This window comes from Tamandua tetradactyla, chromosome 22 (genome assembly GCF_023851605.1).
Source record: "Tamandua tetradactyla isolate mTamTet1 chromosome 22, mTamTet1.pri, whole genome shotgun sequence".
NCBI classification, from domain to species: domain Eukaryota; kingdom Metazoa; phylum Chordata; class Mammalia; order Pilosa; family Myrmecophagidae; genus Tamandua; species Tamandua tetradactyla.
This window is the reverse complement of record NC_135348.1, coordinates 30,057,075-30,081,950: the sequence shown is the minus strand read 5'-3', so window position 1 is coordinate 30,081,950 and position 24,876 is coordinate 30,057,075. Positions and strand designations below refer to the sequence as shown.

General features: G+C 34.2%; 1 long non-coding RNA gene across 2 annotated transcripts in view; it reads right to left on the bottom strand.

The window, feature by feature from the left end:
- Positions 1–20,523: 20,523 nt before the first annotated feature.
- Positions 20,524–24,876, bottom strand: part of LOC143666086 (uncharacterized) — a 47,502-nt gene continuing 43,149 nt past the window's right edge. For both annotated transcript variants that reach the window (XR_013167368.1, XR_013167367.1), the window contains 2 exons: positions 22,410–22,462; positions 20,524–22,103 (listed from right to left, as the gene is read on the bottom strand). This is a non-coding gene — a long non-coding RNA (uncharacterized LOC143666086). The remainder of the gene's footprint in view (positions 22,104–22,409; positions 22,463–24,876) is intronic.

The following is a 24,876-nucleotide window of genomic DNA, read 5'->3' as shown; positions in this document are numbered from 1 at the left end:
CTGGTATATTGCAATCTGGCAGCTTTAGCAAACAGAAACAGTTCCCATCCCAAACTCCACTCTCATTCCACCATTCGCCCTCACCTTCTGCCTCACCATAGTCACTTACCTTAACTTGTCAGAAGGAGTACTTTGATACTGTTTATTTTTGAAAAATGCAAGGAGTTTTTCCATGTATATGCATGTTTTTTGGATCTATATACAAATATAACACATGTTTGTTTCTTACTTCTTTATTGATATCTTTTAAAAATCTATCCATATGGTCCTACATACCTGTGTAAGATTGCTTCTGGTGGTTATATAGTATTCCATAGCAGAACAGATCATATAAATATGTTTGTTTATTCCACTGTTGGTTTTATTTAGATTTCCTCCAAAGCCCTACTCCTATGAATAATACTGCATTGAAGATATATGAATACGGCCATAATTTCTCATGCGTACTTACCCTGGAAGGGAAGCACTGTGTCATACAGTATACACTTTTTAAATCAGTAGATATTACCAAATCATTTTCTACTTATTGTTGTGCAGCTTTGCACTTCTGCCTACCATGAATGAGGATATCTGTTTTCCCACTTCCTAACAATAATTTAATATTATCCAATTTTCTAATTTTTGTCAGTCCTATGAGTATGAAATAATACTTTATTGGCTTGATTTTCCTTTTCTGATTACCAATCGAGTTGAGTGGTAGCTTATGAACTACTCAGGTTCCCAACGCTAGAAATTACATATTCCTATAATTACCAATTCTGCTATTGGGCGCTTCATCTTTTTTGGGGGAGAGAGGGGGTGACTTTTTAATCAACAAGACTTCCATGTTCTAATCTTAATGCAATTTAGTGCCTTATCATAAATCTAAAGTGAACTATGCCATTTTTCTCTTTTTTATATGTTGACATCAATTGCGATAATGCTTCTTTGCCATCATATGCAACTCCCGCAAATGACATGCTAATTCTTGATTACCTCCAGAACCATGAACTTGAAAAAGAAGGGAAACAGGAAAATAAGCACTCAACTCATTACTCATGGAATTTCTTATATGAGAGGAGGAATTTGACAAGATAACTAGCATTTTCTGTTGCCTAAGCATTTGAACAACTCAAAGCTTGCTCATTCTCTGAAGCCCTGTCCATCTCTGATGTCACAGAAACCACAAGCTTACAGGCATTTGGTTGCAGAAAGCTTCTATTTCCCTGGAACATTTCTGCAAGACTGAATTTTTGGGTTATAGGGTTGCCTGCGCTGAGCACTAGATCTTAAGTATCAGAGGCGTATATGTGTTCTTAGTAAATCTATTTTATTCCCTAACAAATCAAGGAAGTTTCTTCCTTGTCCTAATTTGCTAGGGCATGAATACCTTAACCCCTTCCTCCCAGCTAGTTAGTGCATGTGTGTATGTGTATGTGTGTGTGTATGTGTGCTCCGTTTTAAGAAAAGAAAATTAAAAGAAAGGGAAGTCATGCAACTTTTGTAAGGTCACAAAATAAGTGAGAGAACTGGGATTAGTAGCCAAGCAGTCAGGTTCCAGAGCCAATGGTTGTAGCAACTAGGATATATTCCCTCTACAAAACCACTTTTCCATGGAATAGTTGTCCAAGTCAGGAATTTTATTTACTAGGATAAGATCCATTAAAACAAACTAACATAAAGTCAATGTTTTGAAGAAGCATGGTGTAACCTCCAAAAAAATTAGATATGAATAAACATGCAACCATAACTCATGGACTCTGAAACCTGGCTATAATTGCTTACCCAGACCCAACCTTAAACATTATTTAGTCTCAGACATCTACCATTGATTGACTTCTCATTTCCATTTCTTTTCAAAAGAAGAATGTACCCCCCTGCCCCTAGTTTATTTTAAGTGTGGCATAAATCTTATATATTTAAGCAGTTTATAAATTGATTTCCTTAGATAAGATTCAATTAACTATGGTCAGAAATGAGGGTGACTCGGAGGTCATTACCTGGTAGAAATTGTGGCTGATTTGACTTGCCTGAATAGTAGACAGGAGGTGTTTAGTTTGATAATGCTGCCAGAATTGCAATGTACCAAAAATGGGTTGGCTATTATAAAGGGAATTTATTAAGTTACAAGTTTACAGTTTTAAGCCATAAAAGTGACCAAACTAAGGCATCCAGAAAACTACACCTTGACTCAAAGGCCGATCTGGGAAGGCAAGTGGCTGGTGTCTGCTGGTCCTTTGGCTTCTGGTTTCAAACAGCTTCCCCTGGGGGAATTTTTTTTGTGCATCTCCAAATGTCTCTGTCTGTATCGGTGCTGAATTTTTCCCAAAAAGATTCCCTCTCAAAGGACTCCAGTAAGTAGATTAAGACCAGCTTGAATGGGAATCCATGGAAAGCACCTAATCAAACCATCCCACCCACAGTTGAGTAGGGTCACATCTCCATGGAAACAGCTTAAACAAAATGATCCCACCCAAACAACAAGTCTGCCCTTACAAGACTGGATTAGGATTAAAAGAATCTGGCTTTTCTGGAGTGCATAACAGTTTCAAACCAACACAGGGGGATGAAGGGTAAGCAGGAATTGAAAGCAGTACATTTAGTACTATCATCACCAGCATTCTTCTTTTATCACCCACGTGCATAATACACCCTATGTGCAATTGAAAATACCTGCTCTCTGCTCAAAGTGAATGTCCAGTCAATGTATACCATGCTAACAATATAGTTCCATGCTTTCTACAAACTTTGAAATTTGTATGCACTACCAATATACCCTATATAGAATCATGAACGAAAGCAACCGCAACAAATATGATTAATCATGTCATATTTAAAATTAGCATGAGCTGCAGGAGTAAGCCTTAATTAATCTCTGTAGTGAGTCAAGAAATTATTGCAAACTTATCTGTTCCTTTAACGATTTCCATGTTCTCCTGGCATTAAGCCAGCCATATATATGGCAAGTTTTTGCCATATACAGTGACCCAATTCTTTATTACAGGTTAATCTAATCCCTTGTTGATTTTGCCCTATAAGAAAACCTTTGTAAGGGAAACTGTAAACAGTTAACCTGACAAATGGTCCTGTAATTCTTGCTGGATCCTTTCAATTCCATCTTAAATTATTTGACCTCCTTTATGTAATAGAAATGTTATTCATTATTAAAAATTAGAGATTTATTCATCCAACAATGTAATATATCTAACTTTTCTATAAAACAAACATGAAATTGCATTCAAGCATGTAACAAGAAGCTCATATTTCCAAGGTTTCAATTAACAATTTATTGGAACATTAACATTTTTCATAGCGGAAGTGTCATTCCATTCTGTAGTTGAACATTCTAACCCACAGAAACTAATATAGAGCCCAAGAAAAATTTACTATGAATAATGTTTTAGAAAATTCTTAGCTATCAGTTCCTTAAATATTATTTCTGTCCCATGCTCTCTCCCCTTTTTTATAGAATCTGATTATGTATTAGACCATTTCATTCTATCTTTTGTGAAATTTATTATCTCTTCTGTATTTTTAAGCTTTTTGTCTTCTACATTCTCAATACTTTCTTCTAATTTTTCTGTTCACTTATTCTCCCTTCTGTGTTCACTTGTTTTAATTTCACTTTCCTAATTTTAGCCCCCTGAAATTTTTAGTTGTATATTTCATATTTGGTTATTTTATAGTTTCCTGAGCTCTATTAAAATTCTCAAAATTACTTAATTACACACGTTAAAAAAAATAATAGTTTATGTTTAGGTGGCAAGTCTGAGGTCCAGTGAGCAAGCATCTCCTTATTATTGTGTGTGTGCATATATATATATATATATATATATATATATATATATATATATATATATATATATATATACTGTAAAGATAATTCTCTAGATTAAATCCCTTATAGATTTGCTTCAGTTTTATGTTGTTTCTCTTGTTTTTTTATTTTATTATCTCATGTGTCTTCATTAAATTAATACTCATGTAGGACCATCTCTTATTCAGAGATGCAATTTTCATATCACAATGAATCTTTCTGATCTTTTCTCCCACACTTTGAGATTTTGTTTCAAAGAGAACCAATTTCAGAGTGTAGACACTGGGTAAGAGTCCCGATTTCCTATCACAGAAGTGATCTGTCTCTCCTAGGGCCTAGAAATAAATTGACACTTACCACAGAACAGTGGGGGGAAAATCACTACTCCAAAACTCAGAAGACATGGAGTATTGTTACCAAAGATTGCAATTAGTTGTGAAATTTTCATGGCCAAAACACCAATAATTGCTGATCACAGCATCTGTAATTTTATGGATTCTAAAGGAAGTGTGTGGCTACAGAGGAGACCATTGTATTGCTCTGAAGATTATTTCCAAAGTTTCTTGCTGTAGGGCCCTCATCCAAACACAGTAAGGGCAGTGCACCCGTGGCTCAGTGGGAGACTTCTAGCCTCCTGTGCTGGAGACCCGGATCTGATTCCAGGAGTCTGTCCATGTAAAAAAAAAAGTGCTAGGAAAATGCCAAGGTTTGCAGTGTACTCTTTCCAAAATGCAAAAATCCAATCAAAGGTCAGACCTCCCTATTTATAGTTAATGGCTACAACAATAACATTCTTTTATAATTGGGTTGTAAATTGTATCCTTGGCCTTTGGACCAGGTGGACCAAACGCAGTCACTGGGATCAGAGCCTTAGATTTTGAACCTATCATGGTCCATCTTCAGTGAGCTGTGCTTGGATGTTGTTTCAGTTTGCTAAAGCTGTCAGAATGCAGTACAACAGAAATGGATAAGCTTTTATAAGGGAGATTTATTAGTCATGAGTTACAATTCTAAAGCTGTGAAAATGTCCAAATTAAGACACCGATAAGACAATACCTTCTTGGAGGAAAGACGAGCAGCAGCTGAGACACTTCTGTCAGCTGGGAAGGCACCTGGCTGGTGTCTGAGGTCCCTGCTCCCTGTTCATTGTCTCCAACTACTGATTCCAGTGGCTTTTCCTATCAAGTGTCTGTGGACCTTCAATTAGCTTCTCTGGGGCAAACTCTGGCTTTCATTTCTTAGATTCTCTTGGTTATCTCCAGGTTGTGCTATTTCTGAGTCCTTGCAGGTTATCTCCAGGTTCTGGCTATTTCTGTGAGTCCTTGCTTAGCACTTGGGATATTTCTGCTTGGCTCTTCTCATCCAGAGTGAACTCTCTTAAAGGATTCCCGTAAATGGATTGGGACACACCTTGAATGGGGGTGACACATCTCCATGGAAATAACCTTATCAAAAGGCCCTACTCACAATTGGGTAGGTAACATGTCCATGGAAACAATCTAATCGAAAATTCCCATGGTAAATAATGGGTCTGTCCCCACAAGATTGGATTAGGATTGAAACAATGTGGCTTTTCTGGGGTACATAATAATTACAAACTAGCAGAAATGTCTTGCAATGTAAGAAGGCATTTTCATAACTGTAGGATTAGCAACATATCCATCAGTCTAATGGAATGTATGAATTTCAACCAGCAGTTCAAACTATGCTAGAGTTTGTCCAACTAGCAGATAACATGGTTTAACATTTCAAGCAGTAAATATGTATTGAATGCTTTTCATGATAAAGGCAAACTGACATTGACCATATTTCTGGAGAGGTAGAAAAAAGAGAGCATTGCCAAGGTCCAAAATAGCATGCCAAGTGCTAGTAGTATCAGCCATTTGCAATGATGCCAGTCACAGTGGGAACAATTCTGGCTACTTCCTTTGTGGTTCACAGTGCCAGAAACATTCACTATCCAGAAAGAGCCATTAAATCCAGGATACAGCATTGTATATCATCACAATCTTGTTAAATCTTGTATGCAAAGACTAAATTCTTGTTCTACTCTTACTATGAGGCAGTGTTTCCATTATAAAACCTTGGAAAGCTTTAGGAATTATAGCCTGTCTTGGCCGTGCATTCAACTGATTTGTTCAGAGTCCAACAACAGGGTTTTAAATGAATGTATCTAATCAAGAAGATCTCACATTCACACACTCTGGAAACACTTATCATATATGCAGATTGACACAAAAAATAGCAAGCACAATCCAGAGACAAAATTTAAAAAAAAATAGTCTCCTAGCTCTGGTGTTCAGTAAGTTTAGGAATTTGGAGGGCATTTTCTAAAACGTTGGGGTAATGTACACTAGATCTTAGACTTGTTTCAGGTTATTCTGTCAACATAGTTCTCCTAAGTCTAGACTTTTGTTCAATCAGTTTATCTGAATCTTTGTTTCAAGAAAAACCCAAAACATTTCCTCCTACTTTTTCATGAGCTGGATAGCCCTAGTTCAATTAGTTCTGTTAGTCCCTTTTGCAGTATGAGAAAGGTCTGTCATAATAGGTAAGGTGGAAATAGAAATGTATTTCTCCTAACAAGTAACCTTAAGTAGCCAGTCCTTTGTGGTCATAGGTGAAATAGGAGAATGAGAACATTCACAAAAGAATAATAAGTGCAATTGATGAAATGTCTGTTAGGGTTAGAAAAGACTGATGTCAGCACAGGGCCAATAAGTAGCATTGTTCCTGCCCTTGTCCCCTTCTCCTTCCCTCCTCTTCACCCCTAAGGATTAGAAGTGAGTAGGTGCTAATGAGTAGAGAAGGTGGAATATGCAAAGTAGAGTGAGAAGAACCTAACTTTGCCAGTCTTGTCTCACTACAGCTTGACTTCACTCAAAGAGTGAACACATAACTGAAGTTTGAATTTTTATTACAATTGCATTTGACAGACCAAACATATTAACTCCCCACTGAGTCTGTGTTTTTGGAGTTTAGATGATGTATTGAATTTTCTATCACCCGGGGTTCACAAAAAAAATCAACATACTCTTTTTATCTAATTGGGGATAGGAATGAGACTGCAGAATCTAAAGTATCCATGGAAAAGAAAGAAAGCATTATTTTTACATTCACATCTCAAGAGTCATATTTGTTCAATTTATTGATTATACTAACAAATTTTTTGTAAATTTTTTAAAAGATCTGTCATGGTTAGGGACAGGTGTCAACTTGGCCAAGTTGTGGTACCTGTTCATCTGATCGGGCAAGCGCTGGCCTGTCTGTTGCAATGAGGACATTTCATAGGATTAGGTCATGATCACGTCAGCTACATCCACAGCTGATTCCATTTGTAATCAGCCAAAGGGGAGTGTCTTCTGCAATTAGTGATGCTAAATCCAATCATGGGAAGCCTTTTAAGGAGGACTCAGAGGAGACAGTTGCATTTCCTGCTTTGGCTGGTGAGCCTCTCCTGTGGAGTTCGTCCAGGCCATCCATTGGAGTCATCGGCTTCGCAGCCTGCCCTGTGGATTTTGGACTCTGCGTTCCTACGGTCACGTGAGACACTTTCATAAATTTTATATTTGCAAGTGTTCCCTGTTGGTTCTGTTTCTCTAGAGAACCCTAACTAATACAAGATCTTTAAAAGAAACTGTCCATTTTTAGACTTGACTTATTGCTAATGTTAGTCAAGACTTTGACTATCATTTAGTGTGTCATCCCTTGCAAAGCATTTAGGTCATTAGCACTTTGGATTCCACTTGTTTGTGTAAATACTTGTGTTTCTCTATCTAACATTTTATTGCATGCTATTTTTAATCCTAGATGAGAAAAAATTAAATTTGAATCTCGTGGGTAAGAGTTAGTTTTAAAAAAATATTTACATCTCTCAAATAAATTGCTATGTTGAAAGTGGCAAGCTTTAAATTGTCCCTGTGAAACCGACTCTGTTTAAACTCAAGAAATATTCCAATAGAAAATACAAAGAAAAAAGGAAAGGGAAGAAAGAAAAATTAATGAGCCATGGTTTAGTAAGACATCTGTGCTCTTTTCTCTACGTGGGCTTTTCTGTTGTCAGTTTGATTAATGGGATGTCTTTAAATCTATCTCCTTTTGGATATCTTATATCTCAACAAGTCCATTTTATGTTCTTGCCACCAACATTTCCAGTAGATTTCTTCTAACATGTCAGAATGACAGATACATTTCTGTAGTCAGCCTTAAAGATTACTCATTATTGTTTCAAACCAGTGCAATTGTCCTCAAGTTCCCCTAACCAGAGGGCCACTGAAGTGCCATGTCCTTTCAAACCCATGTTAAACAAAGGTGTGGTTTCAGGACTTAAAATAATTCACCAATCAGGGTCAGGTACTGACATTTTTTTCTTTTTTTTTTTTTTTTTTGCATGGGCAGGCACTGGGAGTCGAACCCAGGTCTCCAGCATGGCAGACGAGAATTCTGCCACTGAGCCACCATTGCACCACCCCAGTATTGATTTTTATAAACATTTATGAAAATCCTGTGCTGATGGGAAATTAAAATGGAAGAATCTTAAATACATCAAATGGGTTTTTTAAGTTTTTTTTTATAATTTCTTTTCATATTATATTTGGGTAGACAATAGAAGAATAATGGATATAGAATTTATTTAATTTGGCTTGAAGAATGTTTTCTAATTGAAAGTTTGAATGAAGCAGCATTGCCAGAATATATGAAATAGTCGTCATTATTTTTTTCCCAGGAAGTCTTGATAAAATATATACTCTTTTATGCCATTTTCTCCCTGAAGATACTTGTCTGTCCAGACTACAAGGTTCAACCTTCTCACCTAAAATTATTTCTTTGGGTAAAATATTTTTTTTTTTAGTGATGTGCTTTTATGAGGAAGAATTCAACCTGTCAGTAGGATGATTTAACAAATTGTGACATATCACACAAAACTATGCAAAAAACATACAAAAATTGAGTGGTCCTACAAATATGGAAGAGTTTAGGATTGCATCAAGTTTTAGGGTTGTAGAAGTAAAGAAGACCTTTAAGAAATGATGAAATGTATGATCCAGTCAAGGGAGTAACCGGGGTAGGTTTTACAAACCAAGGAGACAGAGAATTAGGTAATTTAAGAATTCTTAGCCCAGAACTTAGAAAAAGAGCTGAATATAATATTTATGGAGATGAGAAGAAGCTATGGATATTGCAGCTTTAGGGTTTCCTACTAGGCTTAAATTTCTTAAGTCATCTGGTGGCAGATAACTTAACTGAATTGATTTTTGTCCCTTTCAATGTGTATGCACTTTTCAAATTTGGAAAGAAAATGAATGAACTATAGCAAAGTTTAAAATAATTAAAACACCAATATTATTAATATTCTGTTAGGAAAGAATCTGTTCTCTCTCTTTTTAAAAATATGTTATATGCTTGAAATTGTTTTAGATAATTTGACCTGTTAGAGTGTTACTTTTTAAAATTGTAAAATCACGACTCTCATAAAAACATAAAATCAACACGATCAAACTTTTATTAAACTCCCTGATTACTGAAGGAAAACTAGAATAATAAAATGTGTTGATTTGAAGATTTGACTGGCAGAGATTTATATGTCCTAATAGAGAAACTTCATTTCTGTTGTTAACAGAAGGAATCGTTTGCGTTTTTATGGTCAACAAACTTTGCATTATTATCAAGTTCCTGTAATTTAACTTCTACCTCTACAGAGTTGTGACAGAGACCTAACAGTGCATGCCCGTATAGAATCAGATTATACCCAGAGAGTCTGAGAGACAATGTCCGTACCCAGTCATTTCTTTGCCCATTTCCAAACCTTTGACTATTGTTACTGATAAGAGTTAGATTTTAGTAGCTGTAAATCGAAATGTGCAATAAAATAATTCATTTTTATTTGTGATTCCGAACAAAAAAAGGACGGAGACCTGGGTTCGAGTCCTGGTGCCTGCCCATGTAAAATAAAATGAAACAAGACTTGGTGCAATGTCTGTCTGAAAAATATTACTAAAATCTGCCAGGCTTGTAAAACATAAAACTAATAATTGTATGCTGAACTTAAAAGCTTAAGGAAAAACCAGACCTTTAATTTTATCTTTATTTACCTGTATATTAAATAGATAATTGAAATAAACCTATAATTTTTCTTTTTTGCATACAAAATTCCACCAGTCAAGGCATATATGCAAAAAAACACACCATGCTTTACCTAACTCAACTTTTCCATTTTGCTTTTGTTTTCTTTTTCATGTTAATTAAAATGAATGAGGAAGCCAAATATCAACAATATCCCAATGTTTTAGCCTCTCATCTTAAATTATTTTTTCAATTTGTAGAATAAAAAATCTTTCTTCTGTGGAATTAATTTTTCCAATTTTTCCACATACCTCTTTCACTCACCTTTCTCTTTGTATATTCATTTCAAATGTTTTTTAAACACGCTTGAATTTTTCTCATTAGATTTCTCTTTAATTCTTTCTGACATTCCAAATTGCTTAATAAAGACACTGCTGAAGAAAATACTGGATATAAAAATACCCTCTGCTTATGTCAACTTAATAAGTTCAAGTCTATGAACAAGTTCTGCTTCGACTACTGAACAAATTCTTGTGATCCATTGATGCTCTAGAAGGATGCATTCAAATTAAAGATTTCAACAATAATTTAAGTATTGCTAGCTTTGAATCCTAATTTATAGGAATAATTTATTTCCATTTGGGTATTTCTTCAGTGCACCTTAATTCTTAATTCTTAATTCAGTGCACCAAATTCTGGCTCCCCAAAATATAACTAAAATGGGCTGATTGGAGAAAATTGAGTTTATTGTCTAACTTAGAAAGGGAGTGCACCATCTTGACAGAATCTGGGCAGCTGGACAGGTAAAGTCAGAATATCAGATATCAGACTTTGATGATTTGAAAGATTTAAGGTATCTTTCAATAAGGGGCTCTTGATTAAGATTACACTAAGAATCATGATAATTAGTTTAGGATTGGAAGACAAAGTAAGGGAAGGATTTTGAGATGAGGGATTCAAACAGTCAGGAAGTATAGACCTTCTTTTGATGCTTTCTATCTAACCATCAAATTCCCTCAAATTTCTATTGAAGAATTGTTAGGTCTTTGAGGAAGTTCTGTAGTGGACAATGAAATTGTTTTTGCACATTGATCTTCCTAGTCAAGAACTCCTGTAATGAAATGTAATGTTGATGAAGACAGTGGAATAATAAGTAAGCCGTGTGAGTGCAGATGGTTTGGGATCTCACTACAATATGTCAATAATTGTTGTAGGTCATTGGGTTACAGATGAAGTGCTGCGCTCTCAAGTCTGTCTTGTTGGAGGTGAAGAGATCTGGAGACACCACTTGCTCCAAGTGGTTGGGGAGGGGGGGTTGTCTCTCAATTGCTGTTGATGGAGAGGAAGAGCCCTAGGGATTCTTGGACCTGGTCCCGATTATCTGGGTTCACTTTAGACTTCTGTCAGGGAAAGGATACAAACACCTCCCTTAATCCCTTTCTACTGCTGTTTCAAAGGAGGTTCATGTAAATGTGCATTCTTACATTTAAATGAAGAAGAAAGTAACTAGGGGAGGCTGTGAGGTGGAGAATGTAGTAGAACAGATTTTAATGTGTGCCTTCTTATTGCATACAGATATATATGAATGTATCTATAAAAAAAATCTATTGAAAGAACTAAGGTCTTATTTTCGTACATGAAGGGAGAACTGATTAGGAAACTCTCCAATTAAGCAAAAGAGACTTTGTGCTTTCTCATACCTCTCAGGATACATATATCTACATGGAAACACATTTGTAGCATGCACAATGCATTTTAGGCATCTAAGATTCCTTTCCTTGTACTAATGTGGTAAAGTAGTTCATTCTTTGTCAATTTTACTCGAGAAAGTGATGGCTTTGACTAAAGAAAGGGTTTGAAAAGAAAATTGAGACATGATATAAAACTACCATCCTAAAGTATGTAAAATCCAATTTAATTAAATCAATATTTAGTGATCATTTATTCTGTACAGAGCACTTACATTGTGATATGTTCTTTGTTTAATGCATAAACTCTTACCCTGGAAAATGAAAGTATAATTCCTTTTTAAGTCATGTTGAAGAAAACTTTTCAGGCATTTTAGTTAACATACATCAAAGTTTTCTTTTGCATAGGCAGAAAAAAGCCAGTAATAGACCAATTCAAAGATTCATTTTAAGTAGGAGTATTTTATAGCAGAGGCTAATTAGTTAATTGTCATATTGAAAAACATACAAAAAGATATTAATGCATTTTTAAAGATATTTAGTATGATATTTAATTGAAGATCAATTGAATGGGTGAATAATTTCCTAAAAATAAGTTATATTGCCATTAAAATGTATTATATTTCTGCTTAAGCATTTTATGATGAAAATTTATCTCTTCACTGGAAAAGATGATGAATCATATCACGCAAAAAGGTTCTCTCCCAGACCAGGTTTGACATAATCTTTCTTTCTTCTTCATTAGATTTTTGTGAAGAGTCATGTTTTATTACAAATGATGGGATGCTTGTTTCTTGAACTCAAGTCTCCAGCAGGTCTTTACTATTTACTACAACATGGGAAGTTCATCAGGAATACTATCTTGGGGAATCTTCTATGGAGAATTATTATTTCACTGCTACAAATGACAATGATTAATATTTAATTTTTGAACAAAATTTGACTATTTAAAGTAATTCTATGAGTACTTTCTTAATACTTAAAATCTAATTAAATATCAGACTGCATGCTTAAGTATTTAAACAAATTGTTATTATGCAATTTTTTAAGTTCTTCTTATACAAAATTGTAAATATGTGTGTTGGAAGCACAAGAACAAGGGGTCCTTTAATATAATATATATGATATGATATATATATATATATACACACACACACACACACATATATATATATATACTCGGAATTTTAAAACTCTTGCAATTCTTTTCTATGAAAAAAGAGATACTCCATTATTGATGACATTTTCTATAATCATATTTCATCTGGATTTCACATTGAAGAGGTTACTTTGATGAAATATTAATGCAGAGAAACCAAACAAGAGGGAATTAAAATATTTATTTTTGATTTAAAGTTTAGTGCATTACTTCAGTAAAAAATATGCACAAAAACAGTTCGGAAAAAATGGCTGTGATATGTGTTTCTCACCACTACAGAAGGAACATGAAGTGTGGAAATAAATGTATGTGTGCATGTGTGTCGAATATTTTATTATTTTGAAATTTTAAAGAATTTGAATCTTAAATTCTTTAATGAAATTCTATAACTAATAAATTCGAGAGGTAATATTCTTTTGTATTCTGCAATTAATGAGATTTTAAAATAAGAGTAGTTATATTGAATGTCTTTAATATAGGACACACTTTTATAGTACTTCAGATGATGCTTATTACATGATTTTTTTTACACTTGAACCATTGCTTTATATGTATATGCATTTAATTTTTTTAATTAAAGAAATTGTAGGTTTACAAAAAAATCATGTAAAATACAGTGTTCCCATATTCCCCTGTGCTGGTTTGAAACTGTTATGTATTCCAGAAAAATTATGCTCTTTTAACCCAATCTCGGGGACAGACCCATTGTTAGGTGAGACATTTTAATTAGTTTGTTTCCATGGAGATGTGATCCCATGCATTCATGGTGGGTCTTAATCTGCTTACTGTAGTCCTTTAAGAGGGAGATATTTTGGAGAAAGGACAGATGCTCAGAAACAGATTTTAGATGACCTGGGGGGTGGTAAGCTAAGAGATGAAATACAGAGTTTGCCCTGGAAAAACTAAGAAAAGACCAACAGATACTTCAAAAAAGAAATTGCCCCAGGAAAAGGCAAAAGAATGCACAAGAGCTTACAGTGCCAATTGGGAAGGCAAGCCAAGAGAGAAGGGCCGGGAAATGTCATTATGCTTTCCCATGTGACAGAAAAACCCTGAACATAATTGGCCTTTCTTGAGTGAAGGTATCCTCTTTTAAATGCCTTTTTTTTTGGACATTTTCATGGCCTTAGAAATGTAAATTAGTGACCTAATAAATCCCCATTCTAAAAGCCAAATCATTTCTGGTATATTGCATTTCAACAGCATTATTACCTCCCCTACTTTGATACTTTGCATTAGCGCGGTACTTTTGTTACAAATAATGAAAGAATATTAAAATTATACTTTTAACCATAGTCCATATTTTAAATTCATTTTCCCTTATTACTATACCTTGTATTAGTGCCATACATTTGTTATACATCGTGAAAGAATATTCTTATACTATAATTATAGTACATCACTTACAATAGGATTCTTTTATTACGTATTATCGTTTAAATTTTTTAGTAACATATATACCTAAAATTTGCCCTTTTAATGACATTTACATATGTAATTCAGCGCTGATAATTACACGTAACAATAATGTGAGACCAGAACAAGTATCCATTTCCAAAAATTTTTAAAAAGCAATCTAAATAGAAATTCTGTACAAATTGAGTATTAACTCCCCATTCTCTACCCTCAATTTATCCCTCAATAACCTATATTCTAGATTCTAACTCTGTGAGTTTGATTAATATGATTGGTTCATATTAGTGAGATCATACAGTATGTGTCCCTTCATGCCTGGCTTATTTCACTCTGCATAATGCCATCAAGGTTCAAATACGTTGTCTCGTGTATCAAGGCTTCATTTCTTTTTAGGATGAATAATATTCCACTGTGTATATATATATATATACATGTACGTACATGTGTATATATATATATATATGTGTGTGTGTGTGTGTGTGGTATATATATGTATATCCACACACCACATCTTGTTTACCCATTCATCAGTTGATGCATACTCAAGTTACTTTCCTCTTTTGGCAATTGTGAATAATACCACTATTTAGTCTGTAATTTTCTTTTTCTATGGTATCTTTATCTGGCTTTGGATGTAGGGTGATCTTTGTCATAAGTCCCATATTCCTTACTCCTCCCTCTCCCTTATCCCTCCTTCTCATTGACCACTGATATGTCAATTTACCCAATTTTTTTACCCTTTATCCCTTCCTATTATTTATTTTTTATTTATTGTCCTTACTATTTCATTCATCTATCCATACCCTGGCTAAAATGAGCATCATATATAAGGTTTTCATAATCACACAGTCACACTATAAAAGCCATATAGTTAGACAATCGTTTTCAAGAATCAAGGCTGGAAAACTTCAACAGTTTTAGGTACTTCCCTCTAGCCCCTCCAATACACCATTAAAAAAAGGATATTTATATAATACATAAGAATAACCTCCAGAACAGTCTCTTGACTCTTTGAAATCTCTCAGTCACTGAAACTTTATTTTGCCCCATTTCTCTCTTCCCCCTTTTGGTCAAGAAGGCTTTCTCAATCCCATAATGCCAGGTCCCTGCTCATCCTGGGAGTCCTGTCCCACATTGCCAGAGGGATCTGTGCCCTTGGGAGTCATGTCCCACGTAATGAGGAGGGCAATGAGTTCACCTGCTGAGTTGGCTTAGAAAGAGAGGCCATATCTGAGTGAAAAGAGGTTCTCTGAGGGTGACTCTTAGGCATAATTATAAGGAAGTTTAGCTTCTCCTTTGCAGGAATAAGTTTCATAGGGGCAAACCCCAAAACTGAAGGTCCAGCCTATTGAATTAGTTGTCCCCACTGCTTTGGGAATATCAAGAATTCCCAAGATAAGAAGTTTAATATTATCTCCTTTCTTCCCAGTTTCCCAAGGGGACTTTGCAAATACTTTTTTATTCTTAGTTCAGATTACTTGAGGATATATTGGGGCATTGCATTAACCTGGACAAACCGAAAAGATCTAACTCCTTGTTCAAGAGTCCATGTAATTATGGTGTTCGAATAAACTGACCATACATGTTAAATTAGACAATGCAATACCCAAAATACAAATTTTGTACCAAGTAAACATCTCTTCCTTGGGTCTCACACAGAAGTTGAGGTTTTAAAATATGAACCATATCATCCTTTACCATGTATTCTGATTTACTTGTATCCTATGCAGATCTGTTTCATTCATATTTCTAGCTGAAGTCTGATCACTTTTTCAACTTCTTTTTAACTGTTGCTGTACAGGGTAATGCTGACTTTCCTAACTTCAGAGCTCTAACTATGAGTCTTATGTGTCACATAAATATCCAAAGTTTCAGGGAACAACCAGGTTATACACAAATAGATCAGTATCTCAGAATTTAGAAATAACTATTACAACTCTGTAATAAATGTGACTGCTATAGCATGTTGATATTAAATCCTCTTGGAATGATTGCTAAAATTTACCTGTGAAGTTATTTGGTCCTGGGCTTTCCTTTGTTGGGAGATTTGTGATGACTGATTCAGTCTCTACTTGTAATTAGATTGTTGAGATCTGATTTTTCTAGAATCAATGTAGGTTTTTTATGTGTTTCTAGGAATTTGTTCATTTCATCTAAGTTGTTTAACTTGTTGACATACAGTTCATAGTATCCTCTTATGATGCTTTTTATTTCTGTGAGTTCAGTGATAACGCCCTCCTTCTCATTTTTTATACCATTTATTTGTGTTTTCTCTCTCTTTTTTCTTTGTCAGTCTAGCTATGGTTTTCTCAATTTTATTGATCCTTTCAAAGAACCAACATTAGCTTTTGCTAATTCCCTCTATTTGTTATTCAGTTATTTCTGCTCTAATCCTTATTATTTCTTTCCTTCTGCTTGATTTGGGATTAGTTTGCTCCTCTGTTTCCTTCTGGTATGCATTTAAGTCTGTGATTTTAGTGCTTTCTTCTTTTTTAATATAAGCCTTTAAGGCTATAAATTTTCCTCTATCACTGCCATCACTAATTTTTTACATGTTTAATTAAATATTGTTTTATTTCACTGTCACTGAACTCTCAAGCAGTACCTAATGATGCCCCAAATACAATGAAGGGTGACAAAAAAGCTCAGTGTAATTCAAGATGCATAGGGTGAAATATAAGAAGACACTGTTTAATGAAGTTTAGGGAAAAATAAATTAATCATTAAGATGACCTATACTTAACCATTCTGACTATTTTGTGGACTCCACATCCACATAAACTTAAATAGCTAAACAACAATATATGTAATTAAAACATTGCAGTCTAAGACACTTGTTAAATGTGTCAAAGTATAGAGATAGAGCACATGTTTATCAGTCTTAAGAAGGTCAAAAACATCATTAGATTAATTTCATTAACCGCACTCACATAGTAAACCTAGCCCTTAAAAGACTCCCAAAATACACTGTGGATAATATAAACAACACAGATCATTGTAACGATTCATTCTCAGTCTCTAGAAGGTATTTGTGATGATTGTAACATATCATGGAATCTTGTGAAAATAAGAAATAGGTATGGATGCACAGTGGCTCCCAGTTTTAGGGCTGATTTATTTCAGAGTCAAGGCACAAATCTTGACAAACGAGGCTGACAGTTGAACTGCTTTACAAATCCTTGTAGAATCACATCTTTCCATGAAAAATCAGTGCCAGTTATTGTTGGATCATGTTGATACACTCTTCTTCACATAAAGTAAGTGTACAACTTCGTCTTTCTCCCTGTAAAATTATAAACTCTCTGAAGTCAGGGATTATAAAAAGTAGAAACTTGTTGCTTGTTGAATGAAAAATGTACTGCACCATTTTTCCTAATAAGCATCTTATTTTTAAACTTAAAAAAGTAATTGCTTTTATTTGTTGAATTTCATATTGCACTTACGATTTCATATTCACTATTTAAGATAATCCTACAACAAGCCTATAATGTATGCAAATTGGATGTGATTATTTCAGTTTTAAAGTCATACAGTTGTTACCCACAAAAACCAGGTCTAGATACCAAGACTTTTGGTACACAGTCAGTTGTGCTTCCCTTTATAGCAACATGCCATGAAAACTCTCCTAACATTAAAACAATGTGACTATTAAAGGATGTTATTAAACAGTGGTTTTGTGCACAAAACTTCCTAAAAGTGAATTCAGAGGAGTTTCACTTTTGATATCTAACTTCAGACTTGATGAGTCCTCCTATCCTAAAGAATCCCCGAAACAGTCACAAACGATATCTAATGACTCAGAGAAAAAGTAATTTACCTCCAAATTTTAAATTGTGAAATAGTAATCCCTGAGGGGTTTATTACTGAGACAGCCTTTTTGTAGTTGTATTTGCTTGAATTACAACTTAAGAATTTAAGAAGCAAGATATGCTGACCTGAAATAGGGCAGGTGAATTACCTTTCATAGTCCTGCAGAAAGCATCACCTATTTCCCAGACTAGACCAAAATAATGTCTTCCTTTTTCTTCCGTGTAAGCCTCTTGAAGTTACAGATCTCCTCCTATTAATTTTTGTTCTTCTAACACTAAAAAGGTGTGTGACATATAGAAAAGACTCAATAAATGTTTGCTTAATTTAACTGAAATTTAAATCACAGCCATTTAAAAATTTTTTAGCCAAAATACAAATTTTAAGCTTTGATTCTTATTCACAGATGAAAATGGCCTTAATGATATCTATTCTTATTTTACAATTAATTTTCCTCAAATTGAGAAGTAGAGATAGAAGTATTAACTACATAACAAGGAGAATGAAGAAAAATACCTCTTTATGTAAAAACATAGCAATTTGAGCCTTAATTTTCAGTTGCTTGCTTTCAGCCAAATATATTTAATTATTATTTTATTTAAATTTTACTTAAATTTTGTAAACACTATCTCAAGTCACTGATGAAGTACATTTTCATTAGTCATGGGCCAGGATTTCAAGAGTTGGTTTCAAAGTATTTATTAAGTACCTATGTATCTGCCTTCTCTCAGTGCCACCAATCGTAGCAAGAACATGAAATTAAAGGAGCCAACAGATACTGTCCAAGTTTCTCAGTAAGAAAGTGTTCATATACATGTTCCTTCATGTGCATGGTTTTGTGAGAATCGGTTCATGTTTGTGCATGTATACATATATACATGCATGCACATATATGAACACATGCATTCATGTACACATTCTGTTCATGATTGTGTATGTATATACATATAAAAACCATAATCCACACAACTTCTCATGAATTGAATCATGCCTTCAATGAAGATATGTTCAAGTCCTAACTCCCAGTCCTGTGGCTATGAGTTCATTTGTATATAGGAGCATCAAAGATCCTATTAGTCAATATGAGGCCAAACTGAATCAGAATGGCCTCAATCCAATAGGACCAGTACCCTTATAAACAAAGGAAGTTTGGCCATGGTGATTGAGAAAGAAACACCTGTGTGACCGAGATAAAGATTGGGTTATGCATTGCTGCAATCCACAATCAAAATGGAACAGACTTTAGAGAAAGAATGAACCTGCTGACATCTTGATTTTGGACTTTTAGCCTCCAGAATTGGGAGCCAATGAATTCCTGTTGGTTAAGCCAACAAGGTGGTGATATTTGTTATAGTAGACCTGGAAAACCAAGGCACTATTCATCTCCAACCTTTTGACAATTAATGCTATCTGGAGATTATATATAAATTAACCAAGGCTAACCTACATAAGAAAATAATAGTGACATTCAAATAAATAATGAAAGTTAATTAACATGCATATAGAGATAGCATTTACATAGAAATGGACACTGTCCCCCCATAATACCCACGCATTCTTGATTTCATAGCATTGGTGTTACTGTTTGTCTGATGGGAATTCTTTCCATTCTCGTTCCTGATTATTCAAGTTCTACTTATTTATAAAGTTCCAATAAATATACCTTCTCTTTCACAGACTCTGAAATGAAAATGAAACAAGAGCCCACACTCACCCTTTATTTCACTTATATATATTACCATAGAAGTAATATTTAACTTTCTAAATTCTTGTATACATGTTATTTTTGATCTTATGAATAAGTCAAAGTTCTTGACTGCAAGTTTCTGAACCAGTGCTAGATAACTTCAGCAGAAAAATAATCTATAAGATCAGTAAAGGCTGCATAATCAGACCTGGAATATGGGCAGAAACTGAGAGGAATTAAGAAACAGAAAAACAGCCAAGTCTGATTTCACAACAGAGAATAAGACCACTCTCATCTCCACTGCCATGAATAATGTCTTATCATCTCCATATATTTGCTTCAGTCCCTCAAGATTCAATGTTTTGGCATGGAATGTGTCCTCTTCCCAGCAATCAGAAGAAGTAATATCTATCTCTCTTAGTTTCAATATGGGAGCAGTGGAACTTTGACTCTCAACAAGATCCTCTATAGGAGCTTCTCCCAAATGGCGGATGCATTTAGATTTGAGGGAGTTAAAAAACCTAGAAATGGCTGCTATATTTTTCAATATGTAATATAAGCTCATTGAAATTAGAGATACATTTCTATATCATTTTAGCATTCCTCACTTGCCTAAAACAATTTTTTTTTATATATTGCATTTTAATAATTGCTGGCAGATTGGTGAGGAGGTTATAAGCACAAGGCAGCCTCTTTCAGGACCAAATTCCATGTTTCTAAAGTATGATCCAGTTAATTGCCCTTATGTCCCTAGAACTTCCATAATCAGACAATACAGCCTATGAGACAAAATAGCTTTAATCAATGAAATCTACTTTCAAAAACATTTATGTGTGTGGATAAATCTGTAACATGTGCTTTAGGGAATTCGAATGAAGTATATGACACAGTCATGACCAACTCACAATAATGATACAGAGATTGAATTTACTTATGGAAAACAACTTAGAAAGCAGCCCAAGGCTGCAACATGTAAGGGCATATGGCACATAGAGGTTCTCGCATAGGTGCTAAGAAAATATCAAGTAACCAAAAAATTAATGTGAACTGTGTTAACTTCAAAATCATGAGTATAATTTAATTTATACTGCCTGAACACAAGGTCTGATAACATTTGCAAAAAAAATCTAAAGAATAACAATATCATGAAGCATTTTGACATATACAACATTAGTAAAAATCCCTAGAATATGTTTTATAATATCAACTGGTATTCTTTACTTGAATGTTGTGTTGAATTCTTTTTTAAAAATCTCAGGTAATAGGTTCATTATGTTCATTTCCTTGAAAGGTACAATGAGTTTAGCATTTTTAAATTAACAGATTTAGTTCATTAATTCGGATGTCTATAAGCATTTTCCACTGAAACATTTTGCTTCATAATGCATGATTGTTGCATTTCTGAAATAATAATTTGTTGAAAATACAGAAAAAATGAAACTTTTACTGAATGAGAAATTATTTGGCCTTCCCATCATTTCAATGAAGAAAATAAAGAAAATCCTTGTGGTGGTTTGAATAGTTTAAGGGTTGTTGCTTTTTTCTCAAATTTTCTCAAATTTTAAAATTAAAAAATTTAAAAATTTTAAAATTTTCATGTTGCAGTTTCTTCAAGGAAGTTAGTATTTTGATACTGTAGCATAAGATATAAAATTAAGAAAGACACTCATTTCAGTTTTGATTATGACAATGTTATCATGACACCAAGGGAGGCTTAGCTTACTTAGGCTAACTGGGGAATCACAATTATGGTCTCTTGAACCTTACTGACAATAATTTCCAATTTATATTACAAGTAATAATTTATGAAATATTTACCTTCAATATTAAGATCAGTTAAAAGTTTATGAGATTGGCAAATAATGCATTTAGGAATTGTGTGTTTTCTACTCTGATAAATTTGTTGTTGTCTTCACCTGTACTTTACTTAATTTAAATCAGTAATTATGCATTGCTTTCTTGTTTATCTCCACAACCAGAACTTGGGATAAACATGGGGATTCAGAGAAGAATACTCAGTATTCTCCAAAACACCTAAATCAATAATAAGTGCTCTCTATATTGAATCAAGCACAATATGCACTTTAGTATTGAAGAGTTTTTACATATACCACCCAAAAGCTTTCTTTTAAAAAATCCCAGTAGAAAACAGACTGAATGCTGACATTAGGGTTATTCTAGAAGGGTTTAACAATGAGGGTATATAAACGTGTGCAGGGTACACTGTAGAGACCCCATTAGGGATAGTACAAAACACCAGGGCCGGTAAGAGTAGTTATTACCTGCTGGATAAGCCTCAGTTGCAGAGGACATTACAGTAGTAAGCAAGAATTGTCTTAAGAGGAGCTATAACTTTATTTCTAAGGACACAGCCAGTCTGAGACAACTGCACAGCTCCATCTCCCATTCTTCCCTTCTTCCAATCTCCTGCTTATGTCATCCAAATCTTATTGGAAACTTTTGCTGCTGTCTGTTCAAGTCAGCCTCCTGGAAGCAACGAACAGAGTGGAAAAGAATGAAAGCTGACATGGAAGGGTAAATGGGATTAATCTAGTGTAAAGACACTTATTGAATTTCTTCCAAGATTTTTAGCCTGTTATCTGGCAAACGAACATGCTGCGAGGATCTTGCTAAGGAAAGAAACCATGTTACAAAGACTATGACAACCTCTAATAGCAGACTTTACTATGGTATAAGAAAACAGTAAGGTTAGTGGGCATTAAGAGATTAATGATGAACCAGTCAATTGCCTATTTTTAAAAAATCAATGAGTAGAAAGAAAAGCTTATTTACCTGCATATTTCCTAGAAGTCCGACGAAGTTTTCAAGATATTTTTCAAAAACCCCTTTTATGGAAAAAAAATTAACATATAGCATTATATATTCACTCATTGAGTCATGAATCAAGAAGCATTTAATGTGCATCTACTATGTATTGAGTATCATGAACCCTTGTCTTTTGGGAGTTCAGTATAGTCAATAGACTGCAATGGAAGGCAAACTTCTATTAACAAATAAAGATCGGTTAAAACATAGTACTGATTTGGTTAATCCTTCTAAGTGTAAGATCTTTCAAGTCATTTACCCTTCATAGAAAGTTATGATTTTCTTTCCTTCTAAATTTATTGCTGATTTGATCTGTGCTGATTTGAGCTGTTTTAATGGATTTACCATTTCTTGTAAGATTTTGAGTTGCTCAGTCTACATACCTTCAGAGGGTTGGAGAAGCTAACAAATTGCGAGCTTCTCAAGGTCAGAAATCATATTCTCTATTTCAGTTGCAATTTAATGCACCATTATTAAAGACTACAAACACAACTGTTGCTCAGTTTATGTAGTTTCATGTCTCAGATTCGAGTTCATTATTTTATTGATCCATGAGCTAGAGTGATTGAATTGAGTTATGCCCTATTTTTGCATATATTATAATATCAAGCACACCATTGCAAAAATGTTTCATTCTGATCATACCTACCCCTTGAAATAAAATTAGATTTTTCACCTCCTATAATGTTCTGTTAGAGAATCATTGCTGTTGAATTAAATTAGTTGAGTCAGTATTTTTACAAATATTAATGGCTAGAAACTTTCCCAATACAATAGCTTTAAAAGAAAATTGTTGAACTGTCAACAGCCCTGCGACTGTATTTACTACTGCATTTAGAGCAAAAATTGAACTGAATATTCTACTCTCACAATTAGGGTCTGGAAGGAAAATCTGCAGTGAAGTTCTAGGAATGTATCTTATAACAAAAGAGCTTAACCAAAACCATATGGTTTTACAGCTTAAAGGTCACCTGGCAAAAATCTTCCAAAGAGCAGAAGTTTTAAATTTTAATGAATTGCAATTTGTATTTTTTATTTTGTTTTATGGATCTTGCTTTTGGTGTTGTGCCTAAGAAATCAGTCCCTAACCCAAGGTCACAAAAATTTTTCATCTATAATTTCTTTCAGAAGTCATTTATTTAGGTCTATGCTCCATCTTGAGTTAACTTTTGTATATGGCACTACAGATAGATCAAAGTTCATTTTTCTCATATGGATATCCAATTATGTGACTACCATTTGTCAAAAAGTTTATCCTTTCTCTACTGAATTTCCTTTACATCTTGTTGAAAATCAATTGTCCATATTTATGTGGCTCTATTTCTAGACCTTCTATTATATATATATGATAAATATATACTATATATATTTCTAGACCATATATATACATACGTATACATATGTGTGTATATATATATATATATATAGAGAGAGAGAGAGAGAGAGAGAGAGAACTTGAGAATACAATTTTGCAAGGGAAATAAGTCTGGATGAAGTTTAGCTTTAGAGAGCCAGGATACAAATCCAATGATATGTAGAATATTAATACGCCTGCATTCTCATTTGATTCTTAGCTAGTCTTACTTTGCCACCCTCATACTGCTCTTACCATGACTTGAAAGGAAGGACAGAAATGTAAATAACGAAGTGTTAGTGTTGCAGAATAACTAGTTCATCGGCACTGAAATTCTGCTAATTTGAATTCAGATTTGCCAAGGCTAGTTATGTGAAAAAGAATCATTGAGGAACAGATACATGCTATCCAATGAACCGATGGGAGGCAAGCACATTTAAGGATATGTCAGTCACTTACTGGGGCATGACTACGTGACTACATGACTACATCACACTTTCGGAAAAGACAGTGACTGCAGCTGAGAGAATATGGGGTTGGGAGGCAATCATCCACAGATTTAATTCATTTTAGCAAAATCTTTGAGTTTTGCAAAGAAACAAAGTAATGACATTAGTCTCAAAAGTAGGCCATGCAACTGAAAGCCTAAGACTTTATCCCAGAAAATCATTTCTGGGCATAGCAATTTTGGAAACGACTCTGGGTTAATGACAGTGGCAGCACCACCAGCCCATCTGCATGCCTAAGCAGAAGTGTTCCACAGAATAAATTTAAACTCTGAAAGACTTCAAGCTCCAATATTATATCCTTCCAGCTAGTTTTACCTATTACCAACAAATATGTCTTTCCAAGAGGCAAATGAGTAATGTTTCAATGTGAGGAAGTGAAAGTTAAATTAATACAAAAGGATGGAGATATTTTTCCTGCTTCTCATAGAATGTAAAATTGAAATGATTTTCCACGTGAAATATACTTTGTTATTATTTTAACCACTTTGGCAGTGATATTTATGATGCTCAAATTTAATTTTGGTGTATCCTAATTGGCACTAAATTGTCATGCTGTCTTTAGTTAAGCAGT